This window comes from Lissotriton helveticus, chromosome 4_1 (assembly GCF_964261635.1).
Source record: "Lissotriton helveticus chromosome 4_1, aLisHel1.1, whole genome shotgun sequence".
NCBI classification, from domain to species: domain Eukaryota; kingdom Metazoa; phylum Chordata; class Amphibia; order Caudata; family Salamandridae; genus Lissotriton; species Lissotriton helveticus.
The window spans coordinates 2,031,427,954-2,031,453,668 of NC_136063.1; positions in this window are offsets into that span (position 1 = coordinate 2,031,427,954).

Genomic DNA, 25,715 nt, shown 5'->3' on the forward strand with positions numbered 1-25,715 from the left:
CCAAAGGCAAGCCCGTCTGCGCCCGTCCATGCCAGAACACCGCCAGCTGCCTTGCCACCATCCTCTGTTCAATCTGGTCCTTCTACTGTACCCCCATCTCTGGGAATGGTTACAACTACTCCACTCCATATCAGGTATGAACGAAAAGATCTATTAGATTTAAATCGCCTCCCTTTTAAAGTATCAGAAGAACTACTAACTGATCTTGGGAAAGCTCCCTGCGCCTGCATTAAGATAGATAATGCCCAAACCAAACTCACTAGCCCCCCACTGGGAAAATACACAGCCATATATTTAAACGCCAGATCCATCCCAAGACATGCTCTTGAGATATGGAGTCTCCTTAACTCTGAAGAACCAGATCTATGTTTTATATCTGAAACATGGCTACACGAGCACGCCATCCCTGATCTTCATACAGCCTTTCCCCAGCAGTATTCCATGATTAGACGTGATAGAACAGGGGGAAAAGGTGGTGGAGTACTCATAGCAGCCAAGGAGAATATGAATGTTCAAATCATAGAAAGCCCTGTGGTAAATGATTCCGAAATCATAATTTTCAAAGCGGATATGCTAGGAAAAGAAGAAATATGGAAAGGGGCATTATTATACCGTCCACCTGGGAATAAAGGAGATTTTGCCAACATCCTCTTAGAAACCATAGCCCCTCACGCACTGACATCAGACTATTTTTTACTATTAGGTGATTTTAACTATCACGCCGACGACCCGTCCAACACCGATACAGAAAAATTAATCTCTGCTATGAACACCCTCAATTTGACACAAAAGATTACTGGCCCTACCCATCAAGCTGGTCATACGCTTGATCTCCTATTTACTAACTCCTCTAATGTCTCACTAACCACCCCTACTCCATTATTATGGACTGACCATTTTCTTGTGAAATTTTTCATAAATAGCTATAGACCAGAAATCGCAAGGAATAAAAATCAAAAATCATGCAGAAATATGAAAAAAATAACTTTAGCTGCCTTTTCTGAGAATTTTGCGACAGACCAAAAAAATGTAAATGAAAATGTCAATCTTGGAGCTATGTATCTGGAGTCGCTGTCCACAAGACACTGGACAAGATAGCCCCTTTTCGAAAGGTGTACTGTAGGGAGAAAATCTCGCCTTGGTTTACTGACCAACTAAAACATCTCAAAACCTTAACAAGGAATGCTGAAAAAACCTGGCGTAAACATAAAGACTCTAATAATCGTAAAATCTATCAAACCCTACATACTAAATATATGAGGGAAATATAAACAGAAAAAAGAACACACATAGCTGAACGAATAAACAAAGCCGAGAATTCGTCTAAGGAGCTCCACCACATCCTAAAGGAATTCACTTCCTTTAAAAGTCCGCAAGAAACGTCAAAAACAAATGAATGGACGGAAGACCTTTCTACGTTTCTAGACGACAAAATTATAAAAATATGTAAATCCTTCGAAACAGAGAATACATCCCTCCAATACCTGGAACTGGAGCTACACGCGAATCAAGCTGTACACTTAAAAGATTCATCCCCGAGCTGGTCCACTTTCGATCTGCTGGATAACGAAAAAACTATGCTATTAGGACGTAAAATCAAATCAGGCTTCCCTAGTGATCAGCTAACCTCAAAACTATTTGCCATTCTTGCCCCAGTGTTAGTAGACCCTCTTTCCTGCCTCTTAAACACATCCCTGACAGAAGCGGAATTTCCTAAAATTTGGAAGGCAGCAAGAGTTAAACCTATATTAAAAAAACTCGGTGCTTATGCAAACACTTTCTCAAATTACCGCCCCATCTCCCTGCTGCCCTATCCAGGGAAAGTACTGGAGGCATTTGTAAATGAACAACTGGTAAGCTATCTTGAGAGGAATAACCTACTCGACTCCTCACAGTCGGGTTTCTGTGCTGCCCACAGCACGGAAACAGCCCTGATCGAGGTTGCCGACAACATCAGACTTGCTCTTGACAGACGTCAATCTTGCATTCTGGTGCTTTTAGATCTGTTGGCTGCCTTTGACACCATCTCCCACCAGATCTTGATCAGAAGACTGTGGGAGTGTGGTGTCAAAGGGCAGGTTTTAAAATGGTTCATCAGTTATCTGTCAAATCGAACAACTACACTGCAAATAGGCGAGACCCTGGCCAGTACTCGGCCTGTCACAAGAGGTGTGCCCCAAGGTTCTATTCTCAGCCCCTCGCTTTTTAATGTTTATATGGCCCCCCTGGCCAAATTGATTAGGGCATACGGATTTGACGTGTTATCATATGCAGATGACACGCAAATACTGGTCACCCTCGGCCCTGATGTAAATGATACCAAAAAGCGTTTTAAAATGTGCTTGACAGAGGTAAATAACTGTATGAGTCTAAATCATCTCCAGCTGAATGGCACCAAATCTGAAATTATGACATTTGGGCGAGCAAGCGAACATTGGACCCATGACTGGTGGCCCCCAGAATTGGGGGAGTGCCCCGTCCCAAAAGAATCAGTCCGTAACCTAGGATTCCGCATGGACAACAAATTATCCATGAAGGACCATGTAAATCATACTGTAGGCACCTGCTTCGGAATCATGCGGAGTCTACGTAAGGTCTTCAAATGGTTACCAACTGAAGCACGCAGAACCTTGGTTCAGGGCCTTATAGTAAATAGGCTAGACTATGGTAACTCTCTTCTTCTTGCCATAAATGAGTGCCATATTAGGAAATTGCAAGTTGTGCAAAATACGGCGGCTGGTCTGATTCTTGGTTTACCCAGACGATCCCCCTCTTTGCCATGCCTAAAAAGCCTACACTGGCTCCCTGTTAAAAAAAGAGCCATTTTTAAAACCATGTGTTTGGTTCATAAACACATGTACGGTCCAGGACCAAAATATTGGAATCAAAAACTGACATGTACCAGCCTGGTCGACAACTGAGATCAAGTTCCAAGTCACAACTCACGCCTCTGAGAGTTCTAACTGCTAGAAATGGCGGACACGCCTTTTCCTTTATGGCGCCATCCCTATGGAACAAACTCCCCCGAAACATACGCACAACTACTGAACTCATGAGTTTTTGCAAAAAATTGAAAACATGGCTCTTTAGTTAAAATCCCATTCAGACTCATCTTTTCCTTCCAGGACTGCCCGCATGCGCCATGAGACTCCCTTGGGATGTGATATGTTGCACAGTACAAATATCCAGACTAGACATATCTATAAGTAGTCAAACGTGTTTTGTGTGGTTAATATACTAAACGGTAAAGATGGACAATCACATATATAGAGTGCTCCACATATAACAGATGCAACTTATAAAATGTATGCTCAAATTGTGATTATTAGATGAATTGAATGTACTCTTTTATTAATGAGACAGATAAGTCTATAGATGATTTACTGTGAAATGATTTAAACAAAATGTGGCAACTAATGTTTAGGAGATTCAGGTGTAACACAATCTTATGTTCATTTGAGAGTATTTTATTAATAATTCTTAATAGTTTTCACATTATTCAGGTGTCATGAGAATTTATTTATGGTGCATTCGCATTTTGTGCACGTAGTTGTAACGTAGTGCCCATACCAAAGTAAGCTATTAATTTGAGGCCTAACTTGGATTTTGTTTTAACTTCATGTGCAATTTATTTCTAGCCTAACGCTATGTTTCAATGCAAGCAGGTCTTGCAATCTCACGTTTGTCAGTGTTTAGCCTTTGCTATGGAATGTTTTGTCTCATTTTGTTTCCACGGCAGGTGTGGATAAGCTTCATTTGTTAGAATAAAGGAGTTTTGGCTTTTTAGATAGCAAGGTACGGGAAGAAGGAGTCAGCCGAGGGAATCGCAATACCGAATGAGGAGAGGAGTTCTCATGAGAGAGGAGAGGAATGACCGAGGACAACCAAAGATTACAACTTATAGATGTGGGAAAAGTGGTAAAAGTATTCAGTCATGCAAGAGCTATGGAAAATTACCAAAGAAGAAGTTATGTGGGAGTGGCAACTCGACTGCAGCTGATATTATGTGCGGTACTTAGTGAGGTAGAGGAAGTCCAGTTTAGGTTTTCAAGAAGAACAGACCCATACTTCTGTTTGAGTGGCTTTATGGCATTAGAACCATTGTTGAAGTACTTCTACTGAAGACTTTGAATGTGAACACCTTTCTCTTCTTCTTTACTTACCTAATTAGGGGAGTCAGGGGTTGAGTACTTATACCCAAATGTGCCTTTGAAGTTGGGAAAATATCAAAGAGGCCTTTGAATCTCACAAGGTCCCTTCCCTTCCTTCCATGGCTCCAGATGCACTACAGGGTAGAATGAAGCTCTTTGTGTGGGGACAGGCCCAGCCCTATTCAGTTGCAAGTATCAGCTCCTCTCTCTTCATCTACCTCAGGAAGGCCCATCAGCCTATTGATGGGCCATCAGGATGCAAATGTCACACCCCAGCATCCTTTGTGTGACTGTCTGGAGTGAATGTGCACATTCCAACCGTCACCTTAACCCAGGGGTGTATTCAGAGACAGGTAGAGGCACATGATGGTTAAAGTAGGAAAATGGCAAATTTCTAAAAGTGGCATTTCCAGACATGCAGTTTAAAAACCAACTTCACTAAAGGATGTCGTTTTAAATTGTGAGTTCAGAGACACCAAACTCCCAATGGGAAATAACACCTCAAATATTTTTAAGGCGATCCTCATGGTAACCTATGGGAAATATAGACCTTGCAGCAGTGAAAAATGAATTTGGCAGTTTTTCACTACCAGGACAAGTAAAACTCAAACGTACATGTCCTAACTTTTAAATACACTGCACCCTACCATTGGGTCTGCCTAGGGCCTATTTTAGCGGTGACTTACATGGAATAAAGGGGAAGATTTAGGCCTGGCAAGTAGTTTCACTCGTCAGGTTGAAAGGGCAGTTTAAAACTGCACACACAGGCTCTGCAGTGGATGGCCTGAGCCATGTTTAAAGGACTTCTGAATGGGTAGAGCAATGGGAGCATGTAGTGCAATTTACTCTAGGTAAATTAAATATGCCAATTGTGAATAAACCAGTGTTACCATGTTTAGAGTATAGAAAATATGCTCTTTAGCACTGGTTAGCAGTGGTACAGTGCCCAGAATCCTAAGGCCAGCAAAAACGAGGTCAGAAGACGGAAAAAGTTTAGTGATGAACCTGTAGAAAGGGCCAGGTTCAGCAACACCTAAAGGTATCTGAAATAATGTCCACTTGAAGCGTGTTTGAACATAATCCCTGAATTCTGTAGATGAATCTGGAAACCCTTGGTCATGAGTTGAAGCAACAACTGTACAAAAATGTTCTTAATAGAACTAGGAGTAGCCCCAGACCAAGTCTGGTTTCTACTGGAAAATGGTGGGGTGGGTGATGGGGAGGAACAGACTGTAGTAATCAAGTAAGGCACAAAATTAAGAGGGCTCAGGGATTATATTCTGACTTCTTCTCAAAGGTGCTGTTTGTGAATATAATAAGCATAACACTCGTATGCTCAAACAAGACTAAACAGTAACAAATAGCATAACTAGTGTCACAAGTGAAAAACTGTAACAGACAATTGCTGTTAACTGTAGACTGACAAGCAGAAGGTTCAGTAGAAAAGTAGTTAGGCTGGTGCCCCAAGTGGTGCACAAGATGTCAATCGCAAAGTCTAAAGTAAGAACAGCAAAAGCAAGAGTAAAAGCAAAAAGTGAGAAGAGCAAAAAAGAGGAATGATCTGAACAATGTTGAACAACCATTGCGCATTTTACCTCTGAAACCCCTTTTTTTATCTATAGACTTGTTTTTGAACTTGCTATTAAAATTGGCTGCGGGAGCAAGGGAAGTTGAAGCGACAATATGACAGACAAAGGTTAGAACAAGGCTTCAAAAGAGCAACACAAAATGAGAAGAAAATCTGAAGGGAAAGAATCACTAATGGGCTTATTCATGAGAGGGTTGTGTCATGTTTCCACCACGCTTCATGGTACATGTTTGACATAAACCTATAAGTCAGATTTTTGAAGCTACGGAAAACCACTTTGAGTGGTTCTGAGTGGCTTCACAAATCTGGAGTACCACAACGCAGAACAATTCACTGCATTTTGTTACTCTGCCCTGGGAAGGCTTTCCATGGGCGTTGTGTGGGTGTTCCAAGGCAACTACCATGGATGTTGATGCATTCCCAGATTTACAAGAACTTGTAAACCTGGGGATGCATCAAAATCTTACACCTTCCCAGGGGAGGAATAACGAGGAGAAATATCTCTACTTCTCCTTGTTTCTTCCTCTTTCTATGTGTGCTGCTTTGTGCGGGACTCATAGAAAGAGGAATATGCCTCCCAGGATTGTTTTTGTTGAAGGAAGGCACCTCTTCCTGCATAAAAACAATCCTGCATGCAACACAGGCACTCTTACTCCATGGTGCAAGGGAGCGGGCATTGATGCTAGGCTGCCAAAAGGACTTATTTGTCGTAAGGGAAAGGACAGGAATGCCCCATATAGCCATAAATACAGAAATTTCCTGCCCTTACCCTGCTGTGCAGTGCAGCGTAGCAAGCTGACTTGCTGCGCTGCCCTGCATGACTTCCTCAAAAAACGAGGCCAGAAGAATCTACAGGAAAAGCACAGCACACTCTGCAAATACAATAAAACTCTATATTGGTGAGTATGAGCACAGTGAGGGGGAGTACAGGGAGGCAATTTGGGTGGCTTAGAGTCACATTCAAGGCAGCTAAAATGCATGGAGGTAGCCCCTAATTATCAATTTACATTTGTAAAGCACAGCTCTGGCACCCCTAGGAGTATCTGGGAGCAGTATCTCAGTCCAAGAGCCAGGTCTTGAGTCTCTTTATGAAGTCTGCCAGAGAGGAGGCCGTACAGAGCTGGAGGGGAAGATCGTTCCAGGTCTTGGCTTCGATATAGGAGAAGGAGCAGCCACTGTTGTGGGTAGCAGCGGATGCGGGGTGTCTGAGGGCAACTGAAGAGGGGCATAGGTGTCTAGCATGTTGGTGGAAGTTCAACCAATGGTTGAGGTAGGAAGGTCCTAAGTCATGGATGGCTTTGTAGAAATGTGTGAGGATCTTGAACCGGCCTCTTTTCCGGATGATGAACCACTGGAGGTCTCTCAGGTGGGTGGCTATGTGGGTTCATTTGTGGAGGTCCAGGATGAGTCTGGCTGTGGCATTCTGTATAGTCTGGAGCCTTCTGAGGAGCTGGATGGAGATACCGTTATTGAAGGTTTTGCTGTAGTTGAGGAGGCTGGTGATGAGGGCCTTAATGATGGTCTTCCTGGTGTTGGTTAGGATCCATCTGAAGATTCTGCGGAGCATGCAAAATGTGTGGAAGCAGAAGTGGCGATTGTGTTAACTTGCTTTTTCATGGTCAGGTGGCTGTCGATGATAATGCTAAGGTTGCGTGTGTGGTCGGTCGGTGTGGGTCGAGTTCTGCAGGCCACCAACTGTGGTACCATGCAGAAGTGTTTTTCACGAACATCAACACTTCAGTTTTGTCTGAGTTGAGTTGGAGGCAGTTGTATCTCATCTATTTGGCTACGTTGGTCATGGCATTGCAGAAGTTGGTTTTTGCACTGGCAGGTTTCTTGGTAAGTGAAAGGATCAGTTGAGGGACGTCTGCATAGGAGATTATTTTAAGTCCGTGGGCTCTGCTGACATCTGCGAGGGTGGTCATCAAGATGTTGAACAGGGTGGGGATGAAGGAAGATCCATGCGGAATGCCACATATTGTGTGTTACAGTGCAGAGATGAATGGAAACAGTCAGTGTAGCGTCTCAATAATTAAGTCCCTCAGGATCGGCTCACTGCTCAAATTGGTCCACCTCTTGATAGTCTTAAATCTGATGGGTATAATAGCACAGAATATTAAGGTGATCAAGTGAGGGAAGGAAGGTCAGAAACCCGCAGTGACGGAGACCTGTAAACATAACATAAGTTTTAAAACCAATTTGTCCATTCCCATCAGATTACCTGTAAAACGAAATAAACCTGGATAGACCTGGGACCACAGGAAGAGAGACCAAGTAGTTCACCGTTCCTTATTATTCCGAGAAATACTGCAATACAAATGAAAGTTATCTACCTGTGCTTGTAATGTTAATTTTCCTTCACCCTTCCCATAGCAATATTTACCTACCAAATAAGCCTCACAGGGATTGAACTAACAGTACTCAACAGGTCCCTGTCAAGAATGTCAAAAAGAAAGGAAATTAAATAGGCACTCTCATATGAAAAAGGTTTTCTTAACTGAATGTAAAGAATTGATCAGAATAATCAGCGACTAATAATTCTCATAACCAACAGTCTCTCATCTGAAAGTTTACAGAATACAATTCCTTCTGTTTCTTTCTTTAAACTGATGTCAGGATTGCATAACAATGATACTGTGATCAAGCCACTTTCGTTCCAACTAGTGGCATCAATATTCTTCTGTGAATAACCAAGTTGTTCCTCTCACCAAGTTCAAAGAGGTGACAAAACAAGTAGTCCGGATAACTAATGTCCTGCTCACTGAGCAGTCAAATGATTCCTTCAAATGTTTTCCGGGAAATTTCCCTGCCTTAGCAAGAATAGTTTTTGAAGCGATTTCCCACAGCTCTAGTTTGTATAATACATTTCTGTCACAGCAAAATAATCCTTTTCTGAGAACTGCTGAAACGAGCGACAATTATGGAGCAACCTTAACTCCGATATGCTCTCCACGAATTCACAAGTCCTGTACTTTAAATTGTGCACAGCAGGTGCTCTTCTGGTTCTCCAGGAGAGTGATGGGGTTGGCGTCATAAGGGTCATCAATGTGGAATTGTTTACAGATATTATAAACAGGTATTGGTTCAAGCTACAGTCCATACATCCTCAACCAATCCAAAAATGCACAAAGTATTTCATACAAGCAAGCATTCAAACAACACCCCTAAATTCAACAGTTTCACAAATGATTATCCTGTGGGATTGGACAATAAGACTGTTTCACAACAAACATTCTATGATGAGTTAGAAACACAAACAATAAATGGTAATGAGAAATTCTCACTGCAGAAAATGAAAGTTATAGCCAATCCTCAGTATATTATTTGGTGAGGTGAATCACCACCACTGGAAGGTAATCCCGTAGTGGGGATGTCTTGACAAAGCAGACTTAGAAATAACCCTCGAATCAGTGACAACACAACACAACATGACCTGGTAACACCCAGGTTGGAAGCACAATGAACGTTGATTAATCTCCGGCCAAAAAGCAAGACGCAACTTTTTCAAGTGTAAATGGGGAAGTACCTATCTCCTTCTTGCCAGTGAAGGCCTGACCAGGCACACCTAAGCTCCCTAGTGTGTGTGTCAGTCTAGGAGGAATACACAAAGCCCATCTGTCAACTATACCCAGTCATGTGACCTAGAGATAGGCCGCAGGCCCCAAAGGGCTAAGGTAGTAAAATGGCAACTTTCTATAAGTAACACAACAAGATGATGGTTGAAGTGTTGAAACTTTTCAAACACTCACCATCAGTTTCACCCAATGCATAACAGATTTCTCTCATAGTTAGAGCAGTTAAATCCGGAGCACCATCAGATCCATGCCCCCCAAAAATATACCAACTTGCATCTGATGATATTAGTGAGCAACGTAGCCTACTGTTTAAAGAGATGATCGGTGCTGGTATTTTTCCAGAGGCATGGAAAAAGGTCTTCCTCTAATAAAAAAAACTAATTTGGATCCTAGTGACCATAACAATTAGATCTATTGCGAGGATTCCTTTTCCAGCTAAGGTTCTGGAGAGGATCATAAATTCCCAACTCACCGCATATGTGTCCTCCGAAGACCTTCTGGATCACACACAATACGGTTTCCATCAAGGACATGGTACGGAGACTGCCCTGGTAATGGCAGCAGAGGAGCTTCGTACCACGCTGGAATGAGGTGCAAGGACCACCTTGATCCTATTGCATCTATCGGTGGCCTTTGACAGAGTGAACCACAATATTTTTATCAAAAGGCTACAAAAAGTGCGAGTCAAGAACTCTGCCTGAATCTTCTTTAAATAACAGGCTACAATCTGTTCAAATTGGAGACTCCTGCTCAGAACAATTTACACTTTCATGTGGGGGTGCTGCAGGGCTCATCATTGAGTCCTACTTTGTTCAATCTGTATGTGACCTCCTTAGCTGATGTCATCAGGCAGTTTGGCTACTCATTGGTCTCCTACGCAGACGATACCCAGATTGTGGTATCCATCTCAGGCAATCTGGAGGATACCGCTGCTCTTTTTAATCAATGTATGTCCCCCGTTGACCACTGGATGAGCTCAAACTGCCTAAAGCTCAATGGAAGTAAAACTGAGGTTCTGTTGATGGGATCCAATACCGCCTTCTGGTCACAGAACTGGTGGCCTCTGGACATGCAAACTCTTCCTACTCCAGTGCACAAGGTTAAGAACCTGGGTATCATCTTTGACGACAGACTTACCTTGCACCAAATTAATAAAGTTGCCTTAATCCGGAAAGTGAGACCATTTATTCTCCCAGATGCAGTAAAACACTATTGACAAGCTTAGCAATGTCCAGACTGGACTATGGAAATGCCCTTTATTTGGGTATTCAGAAACAGCACTTCCTGAAACTTCAGTGGGTGCAAAATGCTGCTACCAGACTGCTACTGAACATTCCATAGCACCAGTCCGATTCTCAAGGCCTAAAAGCTCTTCATTGGCTCCCGGTAAAGAGAAGACCGGAGTTTAAATCTCAATGCTTGGCGTATAAAGCTGTTCATGGAACAGGACCTGTGTACCTGAAACAGCAATTTTCATGGTACCATCTTTGTAGAACACTACGCTCAGCGCGCAGTAAACTTCTTCAGATACCCAAATTTAGGAAAGCTTGCTGCGGAGGTAGCAGTTTTATCTTGAACACTGCAAAATTGTGGAACTTGCTCCCTCAAGCCATTAAAAACTGTCCAACTTTGCTTTCCTTCGGAAAAGGGTAGAAAAAATGGCTTTTTTCAAACTAAATCCTTTCCTTCTTTCATTATTGGCAGATTCCTCTGTTGCAGCACCTAGACGCCCTTGGGCATTCAAGCGCCATATAAATCTCAAGGTCAATCAATCAATCAAACTTCCACCAGCCCTCCAGACACCTGCGAGTCACCTACCTATCTTTCGCCTACACCCCCTGCATACACCGAAGTAAGAGTGGTGGATGGTTTTTCTCCTACCTGGCTCCCAAAACGTGGAGCAGCCTCCCACTACACCTCCAGATTTCTCCCTCCCTTCAGGACTTCAGGAAGGAGCTTAAGACATGGCTGCTCGACTGACTCCTCCAGCAGCAAAAACTCCCATCGCCTGGAAACCCTTACTGGTGATTAGCAGAGCTTTACAATGCTGCATTGATTGATCAAGGTGTCACTGTCCGACGTAACCTGGACACACCCGAGTTACCATGTGTCCATTCTGCACTCCTCAGTCCCCTTTGGCCCAGTGTTTGAAGTATATTTTATACCACTAGACCTGACCTTCTTCTGTCATTGTGGGTCCATTTTCACCCACTTTAATTCCTTTGGTGCCATTACGACCCAAGAGCCTTTTCAATTGAGGAACTTTGACGTCTATTTTTTATTTACTGCCTCTGTACAGTAATCTTAACCCACTTGTTTGTACATGTGGATTCCCCACTGATACATTTTCAGGCTTTTCTCTGTTGATATCAGACTTACACTGGCGTATTTTACTTTAAGGGGGGGTGTTAGAGGTAACCTGGCAGGTGGGTGAAGAGAGTGACTGCACCCACCTACAAGGGGATGTCTGGGGGGTCCATAGGACCTCCCTTCCAGATGGCTGCCATCAGGGGGCGCACTGTCAGTGTGCATCCTGGCAGCTTCTTTGTCTCTGCGCCTGAGTCTGTAATATGGTGAGGCCGCAGAAGAAAAGGGATTCCCTTCTTTGCATGAGGCCATGCCCAAATGCAAATGAAAGAACGCCCTTTGATGAAAATGCCTTCGCTTTATGTGCACCAGCACTATTGGTATTACTGAACGGGACGCAGAAGCATCTGCGGCCCATTTTGTAATACCAAAGTGCCATGTAGGTGCGCAAAGAGGGCGCAAACACCCATTTCACCTCAGAGGCACTTCTGTAATATGGCCCGAGGCCTTCGACCATTGAGTCCAAGATTTTCTTTATCTCATTGTGGTTAAAGTACATACCTATACTTTTTTTTTATTCCTGGAACTATTGCACTCCACTGTTTCATACCTTCACTGAAGGTTTTTTATATCACTGACCTTGTTTAGGTCAAAAATACCATCAACATATACGCCCCCAAAGACATGTTTTGGAATTATTGTTAACGCACAGCACATGTACTGAAGATATAAGTGGACTCTAAAAGATGGCATTCCCTTCAACTGTAGAATATATTCTCTGTCACTGTCTCCTTGTTTGTGCATACTTCTGACTGCCTTTTTTTTATCTCCAGAAGCTTGTGTTCATGTCTCACTGAGCACATATATATTTTTTCAATACATATATACCTATAGCTTTTTGCATATTTATGTAAATATCTTTAATTCTTTCTTGTCTACATGGTAATTCCCTTTCAGTAACTTCTGGAATTTTAATCATATCATGTCCATTGTTAAAAAAATGTGTTTTTTATGACTTTGACAGAAGTTATTTATAAACAGACTGAAATGGCAGTTATACGGTAAGATCAGGGTCTAACAAACAACGACCTAAAAACCTATCTCAGGAATCTAAACAGAAAATGGAAGGAAGATTTTCTAACAAGAGCTGGAAGGGGTCAAAGGAAGCCTCATTGAGAAATTCACAGCTATAAAGCAGGATGTTGATCAAGTAGGCACAAGTGCTGCTGAAGTGGAAGACTGACAAAAAGGAATTCCAGCCAGAAAATTCAACACAAGCAGTAGAACAGCCTTGGAAGCACCCCTGGATTCACTGCAATTAAAATATGAAGACTTGGAGGACAGGGCAAGAAGAGACAATATCTGAATTCTCAATGCAAGCAAGGAAGCCAAATGGCTCTGACATATGTGCTTATGTTCAGACAGTCTTCAGCCACGGTTTCTAATTTAAGGATGGCAAATAGTAGGTGTGGAAAGGTCTTACAGAATAAGGATCAAAATATCTGTTAAAGGCACTGATATCCAGAGATATTGTGGAGAAACTGTTCCAAGACACTTCAAGAGTAATTTTACTGGGCACTTTATTCTTTATCTAGTATTGTACAGTGGTTCAGGTTGTCAAGGAGTGTCAGAGCCTGTATTTGTCCTTTGCTTAAGTCAACTGTACTTTAACTGGTTGCATTATAAGTCATTATCCTGTGTGACACTCTTATATGACAGCAACTGAACTAGTTCTCAAGCCATGAATTGGATTTTTGTCTCATGAGACAGAAATATAGGGACACGTCTGTAAAATATGGAGAATTATTAATATGAAGGCTCCACTACCAATTATTTGTTTACATGTTTCATAATTTATCAATTATTTATTCATTTTTTTGGATGTTTATTGGGGGATTGGGTGGGTAGTCTTTTAATTAAAATGTATAATAATGGCTGTTCATTGGTCAATATATTATTTATGTTAATTTTCAACTGTAAGACATTTATTTTGCATGTTTTTTTTAAATGATTGAATTATGTAGTTAAATGCTTAATTTTAAGAATGGTAATACATTTTTATTGTGTTTGTGAGAGATATTGGAAGTGGTAAGTATGTTTAAGATGTATACTATCACATTTTAATTACCTAAACACAAAGTATGATGAATTTAAAAATTGAAAATGTCCTTTGGTTTTAGATGAAAATAGTTTTTTGCAACAAATTTCTCTTTTAGGTTTGTTTGTTTTATTGAGGTTTGAGGGAAATGTATATTGTAAAACTATTTTAGAATAACTTGATCATCTTTTGATGATTCTGTGTATTTGTACATTTCTATAAACTGCTGTAATGATTTTTTCAAGTGTGATATTTCATTTAAATGTAGGGTTACTAAAAGTTGTTTTAAACATATTTAAATACCTTTTCAAGGATATTTATATATTTGGGTGTAGTGAATTTAACTCTCAACAAATGTATGCATTTTCCTCAATGTTTGTTAGACTGAGATCTGAATACTAAACCTCCAATGAAAGTGCATTCTCCAATGGTATTTAGACTGAAGTAATAGGAGTAAATTGGGTTCTTCAAACGTATGCACTTTCCTAAATGCTTGTTAAATTGGAGTTAGAATAGTAAATCTGATGCCTCTGCCTCCCATTCCCCAAAGTATACAGTTTCCCTATTATTGGTCAGATCGGAGTTGAAATTGTGCACGAAACCCTCCCCTCTACCTCCTCTATGTATGCTCTTTTCCAAATAGTTGCTGGACTGGAGTTAGAATAGCACAACAGACCCTGTCTAATGTATGCACATTTCCAAATGCTTATTTGACTGGAATTTGAATAGTAAATATGACTCCCACCAGTGTATGAACATCCCTCAAAATATGTTCGAATTAGTGTACCTGACACTGTCAAATGTATGCACTTTCCTCAATGTTTATTAGACTGAAGTTAGAATAGTAAATCTTTGTTAGGCTGCAGTTTGATTAGTAAATGTGTCTCCTGCAGCAATATTTGCATGTTTCCTAGTGTTCATAGAATGATATTTTGAATGCTGCATTTGAATTCTGTTTTGTTTATTGTTTTAATGCTTTTACATTGTGTTTGGCTACCCTATTTTAGTTTATTTTGGAAGTTTTTCAAAGGTATTTGAAGCACATTGTATTTAAAAGAATATACCTTTTAGTTGTATCATTTTTCTATCACATTTTAATTTTTTTATTATTTTACATAGCTTTTAGTATTCTAAAAATAGTCATTTTGTTACATATTCTAAATTTTTGTTATAATATTTTGATACATTTAAAATATGGTCTTAGAATTTAAAACATACTAATAGGAATTCATTCCACACATCCAGAAGGTGTCAAACAGGCTCCCTACCATCGGCGGTGCTAAGCAATCTGCTGTTGTTTCAGCGCTCAATCTCTGTCATTCTTTTAATCAATAAAGAAAGAACCGGCAATGCAAAGCTATGCAAACGTGTTTTTAGTCTCAAAGGTACTCAGAGACCGATAGCGTCAATGTGTTTTTAGATTAAAATCTTGTTCACAACAGATTGATAAATTTAAATGATGGTCTTACAATTTAAAAACACTAAGGGCCTGATTCTGATGCGGTTAGGAAAGCATTCCCACCTAGGGCCTGATTCTGATGCGGTTAGGAGGCCTCCTAATCGCCTTTGCTCCTTCCAAATAGGATCGGGAACGTGCCTTCCCAACTCAGGGCCCAATCATGATGCGGTTAGGAACATATGCTCCCATTGAAGTAAATGGGCGTCCAACCAAATCGTATCTGGAAGCAGCCGGATGCATTGTACTCTGTCGGTCAGACTCTCCGGATCAGAGTGGGTCGGAAACCATTTCCAAGCCGATTAGATCGGGAAGCTTTCCAACCCGCATCAGAATCAGGCCCTTAGTATTCATATATATCATTTATCACTTCATCATAGGGATTGTGAAGCTTGTCTTAATTTTTGTCTGGATGTCCAAAGATGCTCATAAATATTTTGGAGAAATTGAAATATTCAAGAAGAGCCTATTCAGATTTTCATAAACTTGAGGCTTTAAGGAGTATGAGGAAAAGGGGGCAAGTTTACCTGAAAAAGATGTGTCCTTGGCAATAACTTTGTAAGGGTCATCCTGGTTGGAGGGTTGAGTGCAAAGTTTGAGGCTTCTGTGAACCTGAGAATAGAAGATATCCAGAATTGTTGAATCCTGTTTGGGCTAAACCAGCCATGCTCAGTGGAAGAATTTTAAGTAATGAAAAAGTTTCCAAGTTTAAAGATAAAGCAGTTAACTGGGACAAACTACTCATCCATATTCGACCCTCGTAGCACCACCACAAATGTGCCCCCCACTTCTGGAGTAGCTGACCAGGGCAAACTTGCAGCTTTTAACGGGACATAATTGTATTGCTAGTTGGCTATAAAGGGAGCCTCAGGTATTGTATTTTGGCCCCAGTTACTTTCTATGGATAATTGTGGACACTTTTTTGAAGGGGAAAAAAACACTCCTCCTGATGCTCTAAATGTATTTTTGGTGTTTTGTTTATCATTGAACGTTACTAAAGGGATTTAGGGATTTTCTCAAATATATTTATTCCCTGTAATGTTTTTTGGTACTGCTAAAATACTTGACCTCAATTACATTTTCTCTGCGGGAGGCCTGTTGCTTGAGCCACAGCTATCAAACTTAAGCCCAGGATCTGTCACCAGCATCTGCTTTTACTTTTTAGGAGGCACTAGTGTGGAGTTCTGCATTACTGGTAAACTGATGACTATGACCATATAAGAATAGTAATATGTCATTCATAGAATAATAGCCATGTCACATAGAAATTATAGAGATGTCACTAGATTCTGTGTTAGGATACAAAGTAAAGATAAAGCAGTTGCTGTCCTGACCTACTGAATGATGGATGGGATCCTCTAAAGAATAAACCTTACAATAACCTCTATCTTGAGTGCATATTTATTCATGAAAATGCTTCACTGGTGTAGTCAGTAATGCTGGGTGAATCCGCCCACCTAATCGCGCACTGTTCACTTGGTGCTCCGCACCTTACGTAATGTTACTCTTACTTGTTCAACTTAGACACCTTTTTGAATCTTTTGCTACAAATTCTTTTAATCACATTTGCATTTTAAACATTTTTCTCATGTCATTTACTCTTTTCAAACAATGTTCTTTTTGAACCACTTCATTGCAAATAAATCATATTCATTTCTTATTTATATCATCTCAACATTTACATAACATGTTTGATCACAAATCTTCTGTTGAGCCCAATGCATTTCGGCACCTGTTTGGTGCCTTCATCAGGGGCCTATGAAAAACAAAAATATATACATGTTGTAAGTATTTGTGTGTATCGAACATGGGGGCTGATGTGAATGTATTCTGTTTTAATTCATACCTGATTCAAACAACCTTGCTGTGTTGATATAACCGTGCAAATCTCCACAATGACCACTATTCTTCTGTCAAGCAAAACGAAAAAAACCAGTCTATAGATGTTGCTACATGAATAATGGTAATTGCTGTGCCTAAATCTCTAACATACCTCTTTCCAAATTGTCGCAAATCAACCTCTGAAACAACAAAAAATGAATGAACTAATTTAGCTCTTCATTCACCATCATAGAAACTACATAACCTCTCATTACTCCAAACCATACCTTATCTTCTTGTGTTCTGTCTCATCTAAAAAAACAACAAAGAGATTACCGTGTCAGTACTATACTTTCCCGGACCACCTCAACAGTACTTCAAGATCTAACTCTCTGTTCTCTGTACCTGTATTCCGTTGACCCGTCTCCCGGCGAAAAAAACGCTACCCTGTGCACGTTATTGCTAATCCTCAGCTATCGTCGCTTGTAATATGCGCATTATGGTTGTTACTCCTGTACCTGCCTTAGAGGCAGTGACGAAAGTGAGCATTCAGAATGCAAAAGCTTTACATCCGATATGGATACAATGGGTTAATTATCTTGCTGCAACAGACGTTGTATAAGTTTTCGACCCTTATTTGAAAACACAAGAATTTCTACAATATGAACAAGAATGTCCTCTGCCTACAGACATTCTGCCTATAGAGCAGTATGAATGTATAATTTATACAGACAGATCAGCACAGCCGGCTCTTGGGGGTAAACAAGCTTATAGTGCTGCGTTCGCGATCGTTAAAGGTCGCTGGCGAGATGGCAAATTACGACCAATGGTCACTAAAACTCAATCTCTAGGAGATTGTACAGCTCAGCGAGCTGAACAACAAGCATTCAAGATGGCGCTTGAAAATACTGATCGCGAATTCCCCACACTCATAGTGTGCGATTCGTATTACTGTGTTTAATCTTACAATGAATACTTGCAGAACTGGATTGCAACGGGTTCCAAGATGTAAAAGGTAGCACAATCAAGCATAAGTTGCTTTGGGAACAAGTAGTTCAGTTACGACAAGAACTACAAAAGGCTCACATGATACACACACTAACTGGCAGATGCATCAAAGTTATGTTTTGCGAGTCCTTAATAGCGAATTTTAAGGAATCGCTATTAAAGACTCGCAAAACGGTATGCATGTAGGAATTGCAATGTTATTAGCGATTCCTAAAAATTCCTTATTTGGGCCCCATAGGAATGAATGGGAATGCCATTCCTTATTAGCGATTAGCTATTACCGAATCGCTAATGTTCCGCTATTTCAAGGGTGCCAGGGTATCCAAAGGACACCCTGTTGCACCCCTGAAATGGACCTGTGCACAAATGTTACACACACGCATGCCCTAAGGGCATGTGCGTGCGCAACATGTAACTTTGAAAAATGCACAAAAGGGCATTTTTCAAAGTTTTAGCAAATTACCACGAAGTTCAACTTCATGGTAATTTGCTCCCCCTATTAGCGAATTCGCTATTTTTTTGGGTTTCATGCATTGCATTTAAGGAATCTCATTTTGGGATTCCTTAAATGCAAGAGCAATTTAAGGCATCGCTATTTAGAGATTCCTTAAATTGAGATTTCTGCATTTGGGATGATGCATCCCAAATGCAAAAATACCGGGAGCAAACGGCCAGATTCTCAGAATCTGGCCGTTTGCTCCCGGTATTTTCTTTGATGCATCTGCCTGTAAGTCATCAACGTGATGGCGTTCACGTTGCAGGGAATTCATTGGCTGATGAAGCCGCGAAGACGGCTGTGAAAACGGCTTCCGTAGCTGCAATCACCCGTTCAAAAACAAAAATAGACGGCGAAATAATGCTAGCTGTCAATGCCGCAAGCAAAGGCAGCGGTGCAGCGTTACCTCAAAACTATCCACTCAAATACTCATACATAATTGGCGCAAACTCTGTTCCTTTCGCTCGAATTCCTAGAGTGGGGGATAGAGTGATTCCAAACAGGAAACGTAGAATAGCTTTGATACACAAAGTATATTAGGGAGAGGGTCTGATACATCAGGGGATCTCTAAATCTATATTTGAATTAAAAGAGACGTACTGGTGGCCAGGGATGAATGGTCACATTCACACATTTCCAATAAACTGCCATAACTGCAACAGAGATCGCAGCAGAGAACGCCGCCAGATACCTGACTACAGTGTAGCCAGCCCAGTACAGACACCATTGTTAGACAGTATTCGACTGTCTACACGCAGACGTCCCTATCGACAGATGCCATCCCATAAATATTAAGACAAGATTCATTTGGATGTGGCCTCAGCGCTCGGCTGATGCTCGAACTGTTACAAAAGATTTGTGAGTCTTTATCGGCACATACGCAGTCGGCACGCTACATTCTGACCAGGGTCCTGCGTTTAGCTCTCGAGCTTACAAAGAAGCCATGGCCAATATGGGCGTTGCATTGCGGTATTCTAGTCCAAAGGGAAATTTGGTAGTGGAGAGAAAAAAACGGGACATAAAGCATTCTATAACAGCTAGGGTACTAGGCTCGGGTGACGGGTGGGTCAAACATTTAATAAGTGTCCAACGCAGTATTAACAATCTGCCAAGAAGTTCTATAGGGGGTATCACTCTATATGAAATCCTTTTTGGAACTAGAATGATTGTGCAGGACCTCGATTGTCACAATTCAGTGGTAGAACAAAATCCCTTTGATATCAAAGATCGTTTGGATGTTTTGCAGGACTTAAATGAAATAAGATCCAGACAAAGTAGCGTACTACTGATGCCAACAACCACTGAAGAGAAACCATCCGTCCCAGCAAGACCATTCTGGATTCCAAAGATTGGGGATCTAGTCAGAGGAAAGATCGCGGACAAGAAGGAATTTGGGCCTTCTTACAGACAACCAGTACCCGTCCTAGCCATACACGGATCAACAACAGTATTACTGCTGCCCCTTGCTGGTAAAAAGAAGAACAGTTTGTGTCCATTGACCTGGTCAAACCACATCATGTGGCTGATCATAAGTAGTAGGCCAAGTGGACTCCAAAGACCTAGCAGATGCCCGAATCTGGCTATTATCCAAGAGGTTCAAACTGAGAGACTCATCACCTTTGAAGAATCTGCAATGCGAAAAGAAGGACTATGCAACAAAGCCATGTAACTTGTACCTCTTGATACCCAAATAACAGTTTGTCAAGAAACGCCTGTCTTCAATGAAATAGCATCTGACTATACAAATGTAACAAGTGATCAAGTGGTTCCAGAGATTCAAATGAATCCTGAAGCAATCCCTACAATTGACAAAACTGCCTCTGGCTATTTCATTAACTTTGATACGTTTTCCGAGGATCCAAGTGAACCTGAAACAATGCCAGTAAAAAGAACTTTCAAAGAACAAGCAATAGAACTTTTTCATCAACTGGAAAAGACTTATCTGGTTTCACCATGGATTGAACTTTGGATTGTGTTGGGTGTATTTTTTCTTCTACTTTGGTTGACTCTTGTATTTATTTTGGGAATGCTAACAGAACATCAACTTACTCCTCAAGCCACACAAATCATCTCATCGTGAACAAAGAGACTTGTCATCAGTGAACATCACAGCCGTTCCTATTCCTGGTAGTATACTTTGGGACAGAACTGAATATGACATTCTTGGTCGGAGCTGTTGAAGATTCCACACCAATTCAAGATTTCCTTGAGTGACTTTGTTTCATCCATTACCTTTTCTGATGATTGGGACTTTGAGAAGGTTAATAATATGATGTCAGACTTAGAAATGTCTGCAAAGTTTACAAATCATGAATACTTAGAAGGTACATCGGATTATGAACAAATGTATTGTTATAATCACTATGGTCATCATTTCTTGCACAAATCTGCAAATCCTAGAAATGTATTTACTTATAACCAATGGGAACATTGTCCTACGCCACCAAAGGGTAGCTCAAAAGCATTTTTGGGCAAATTTCCATACTTTTCAGAGTATAATGTTTCAAATCCGGAATCATTTTACTTTAAAAATTTTAATATGACAGGAATGAAAAGTATGTTGACAAATACAAAGCAAATTTATTCTGTGGCCTTTTATGCTCAGCTGTCCACATTAGGTTTCGACTTTTGGAGAGACACCATTGAGACAAAAACTGTATGGGGCACAAAATACTGGCAAATGCAGGGATTAGAAGCTTTATTTAGAGCCTGCATCATCCCAGAGCAAATAATGTTTTTGAATGACACTGTTCAGCAGACATCTTGTCTTGGGTTAGCCAAGATAAAAGATTTAAACAAACCGTTCATACCTACACCAACATCTGATAGCAGTAACACTTCAGAGGGAGAGGTCAACATACATACTATTTTGCTTCACAGCAGAACAGATCCTGATTGGAAAAAATGGTTAATCTGGCCCACAGACACAAACAACTGTCAAGATAGATTCCTGAATAAGACACAAGGGTTCACATACACTAGGCCAGATCCAAGATATGTTCAAAGACAGCATCCAGGGATATGTTCAAAGAAAGCATACAGTGTAGGGAAACTCCTTGAGTGGCTACACAAGTCTACTCTAAAGAAGTAAAACAACACTTATCTTTACATAAAGATGGCGCTGACCTGAGGACCTTCTTACATGGACCTAAAAAAACGCATCATAAACGTTTTATATACGCCGGTATCTATGCCATGTATAATGAAGCATGGAAGATTACGCAAGCAGAGACTGCAGAACGAATACGAGAAACTGATCGTATTAATTTTGGGAAATCTCTCTCTGTAGTTGACAATGGGTTAACGACTCTGTCATCCAGGATATATTCTTTGGACAGCATAGTATCCTCTGCAATAGACATAATGAAACAGGACCTGGTCATGTTGCAACATGGTCAGTCGCAATTACGTTCTATCATGCTATTAGGCTGGACATTACAAAACCTTTGTTCAGGCTATGTGCCTTGGCATTTAATCAACACAACATCACTGTTTTCTGAATTTAATCTCACAAATAAACAAATCAAATTGGCACAGAGGGGAGCAGACTATACAGTGCTGAGCATTGAAAAACTGGAAAGATTGCCATTTACTGTTGCTAAAAAACCAGCCATTGAATGGATAATACACGGTACAATTACTCTGCCTGTTACAATTTTCCATTTTCAGTATTGCTTAAAACGTATACCAGCAGACCTATATGAAAGATTGGGTAAAGAATACATCAGGACTTAATGGGAATTACCTTACACAGATGTTGGAGTGGGGGGAAAGAAGTGTTTCTTAGTGGCAATAATTGTGAAAACGCACTAAGCGGTTCTCTCCTATGTCAGGGTATAAACTTACACGGGGCCTGCTATGGTTCCTCTAACAATTTATCCTGCCACCTGCAAGGTTCACCAGCTGCAGTGATTGATCACATTTTTAGGCAACTTTCTAATGGAAGTGACATCATGTTGAATGATCACAGCTGCTGTGGAATGTTGCCAGGTTTAGCCTATCTCGTAACTGTGTCAGCCAGGGACACTTGCTGTATGCAAGTATTGTTTCCAAAATTCAAGACAGACTGGGAGTTGCCGTTATGGCCTTCACTGAACATCAAATTGATACTTTGAGCAGAATGAAAGCCATTCTTTTACAAAAAACTGTGACATTGACTTCGGCCAAAGAAACCTAAGATCTGCAAGTCGCAAGGACTTCTGCAGAGATACACACCCTATTAACTACAAACTGCCCTATACATTTCTCAGAAATGTTAGATCGTATCTTAAACATGTCTGATACGAGTGGTATTGTACATGTATTTAACACGATTTTTTCGGGACTGTTAGCACCTTTTGAAGCAGTCCTAGGAATTTTTCCAAACTTCGTGCACTCTGTTTGGCGGACTGCCTTTCGTTTTGGGACTCGCAGCAGGGATACTCTTTTTGCTCCTTTTGCTCCGATACGGCAAGCCAAATCACAAGCGATACCCAGTTCACCATGGAGAACACTCTTCTGGCGATGAAGTGTTGTGAGCGCATAGTCCAAATTTTGGGATTAACTTGTTTAAGAGAATGAAATACCACATGGTTTATGTCATTCAGACCAATCTGTCAGAATTGCATCTTACCTGTTCTATGATGCCTGCTATGTGGAGAAGAATGCGTGTTAGACATCTGTCCCACACTTCCATCAGTCATGCCAACGGATGTTGATGCTTTGCTGGACCAGGTAAAGGCCCATGCGCAGTGTTGTCCCGAGCGGCTACCAATTCTGATGACGGCATTCATTGAGATCTCACAGGCGCAAAATGCTGACGGTAAGGTACGAGAGGAAAGCAGCACACAGGTACCATCCAATTCGAACCTTGCTAACGCGACCAACGCTGACGGCGAAGCTTCGCATCTTTGTGCAATTAATCTTCCTAACAAGGTAATCCAACTTTCACCTACAATGGTAGCCAAATTATTTTCAGACTTAGAAGATTTTATGTTTTCTCCAAACAATAACACTCACTTTTGAATTGGCACACAGTGTTCTGAGAGACTCTGAATTCGACCTTCATGGCACAAAGTAATCTGCTCATAGTAGAACTATTCATAGAGAACTAGAATTCTTTGAAAAACTTCCAAGAGACAATATTTGGCCTTGTCTACATTTAACCAGTTTATATAATCTGCCATGGAATGGTCTCAACTTTTTCTTCTGTAATTAAGAGCCATTTCATAAAATTTTCATGATTCATTCAGATAGCATTTTCAAATGAAAATCTATATGCTTTGAATGAAACATCTTTATGTATTTTGGGTGGGTTTTAACACATCGTTTAGATATGTTTAATGTGTTTATAACTTAGTAATGTCGTACATAATAAAGTGGAGTGGGTGTTGTGTGGCATTTTAGGCTCCGAGTGAATTCTCCCAATTCATGCCCTTCTATAGGTAAAATTCACATTTCCCTTATATTGGCATAGAAATCAATCCCTTATTTAGACATAGCCCATGCAGACCAAATACAGGCATGGTCACTTCTACCCATACCAAACGTCACAACGATTTCTTGGAAAATCGGCTTAAGCAGTTAGGGAACTTCTCTTGCTTGAATATTGATTTGTCCAAGAACTCATGTACTTTGCAAAGAATAACTATTCCCTAGGCTTTCTTTCCCGACGTTATTATGCCTGACTTTACGTCAATCTATGGCATTCCTAAACACCTTCAAGGTATAAATATACCTTCACTTGCTATGGCAAACTACGGTGGCTCGGAGTAGTTTGACTATCTACTTGCCTGACGCAGCTCACTACAGCAAGTGCCGAAGGAAGTCGAACCTCCAGTTGACGCAGTGATCAAGAGACTGCCTTTCTCTCAGCTCCAGTGTTTCTAAGCTCCCCTTGCAGGGTGTTGGGAAATCGAGTCCCGGGGCAGAGATACCAGACCTCCTTCATTCTAAACCAAGGTATGTAGCTGATTAGAACCTAGAGAAACCTTTGGTAGATTCTTGGCAAAAACAACTAAACCTATGCTACACAATACTTACTTCTTCCCGAGTACTAGACTTAGGTTAGGTACATTAGGGTAGGCGTATTTAGAAGCACCAGTTGAGTATTTTAGTCAATGTTATTTATGTATGGATTTTTATATCGCTTAGAAACCATACAATGCTTTTACAGTATTATTTTATACTACTTTCTCGCTGTACGCATTATACTTTGCAGTCTGCTTAATGATTGTAGCAGTTCACTTCTCTTACATGAGAAAGAAGACCTTTTTATTGAAAACGCCTGTCTCTCTATTTCTCTGCAACTCTGTTGAAACGAAGCATGCATGATTGACTGAGTGAAATACTTATCTATTGTTTCATCGACTCTAGAGATATATTTCTTATTCTTGGGAAACAAATTTGGCATGTGTAGGCGGTTGTCAGAAACTAATCCCTTCTTGTGAATTCAAGAAAGTTTCTCGTGACCTCTGAGCTAGCTGGCACTCACTATTAAGTTTAGTATATTCAATAGAGACCTAGTCGACCTCAGTCCTACGTCTAATCTATAGGATAAATTATTCCAATGGGCAGATGGGAACTACACTCCAGGATGAGGCGCAGGTGGTAGTGGAGGGCCTCGAACTTCCTCAGCAGCGGCAGCTGGGACAGGGAGACACAGGCGGTGCTGTGCGGAGGGGGAGCGACCTACCTGGTGGGGTCAAGGGTCGCACCCTCTGTACCCCCTTCAAAAGGACTACACCCTCCCATCCCGGGTGATACCCCTAGAAGACCAACCGGTCAGGATACTGTATACAGTTGACCTACCCTCCAGGTCAGGCAACACCTGAACCTGGCTTCATTACCCAGGGACCAACCCCTGCGGTTAAACACTTACCCAGCGCACCAGGACTTCATTGGGAGCACATATGTCCTCGAGGGTAACACATAACTCATGTGTTGTGTGACAGTCTACCTGGCGCAGATCTCCCGACCCCTGTCCATCTGACAGCGCGTGAAGATCCCCCAGGACCAGTGGTCGAATTGGGAAAAAAGTAGGGGAACTGTGGGCAGAGAATCAGTGGGTGGAGTTAGAGGTGTGGCCAGGATGCGCAACACATCCCAACCTTTAGTATTTGTTTGGCATTTCACTGACCAGTTACAGCTTATTATGTTATTTAATTCAACCAATGGATACACTTGATTATATAAAGATTAATATGAATTATTAACATTAAAATAAATTCACAAAGT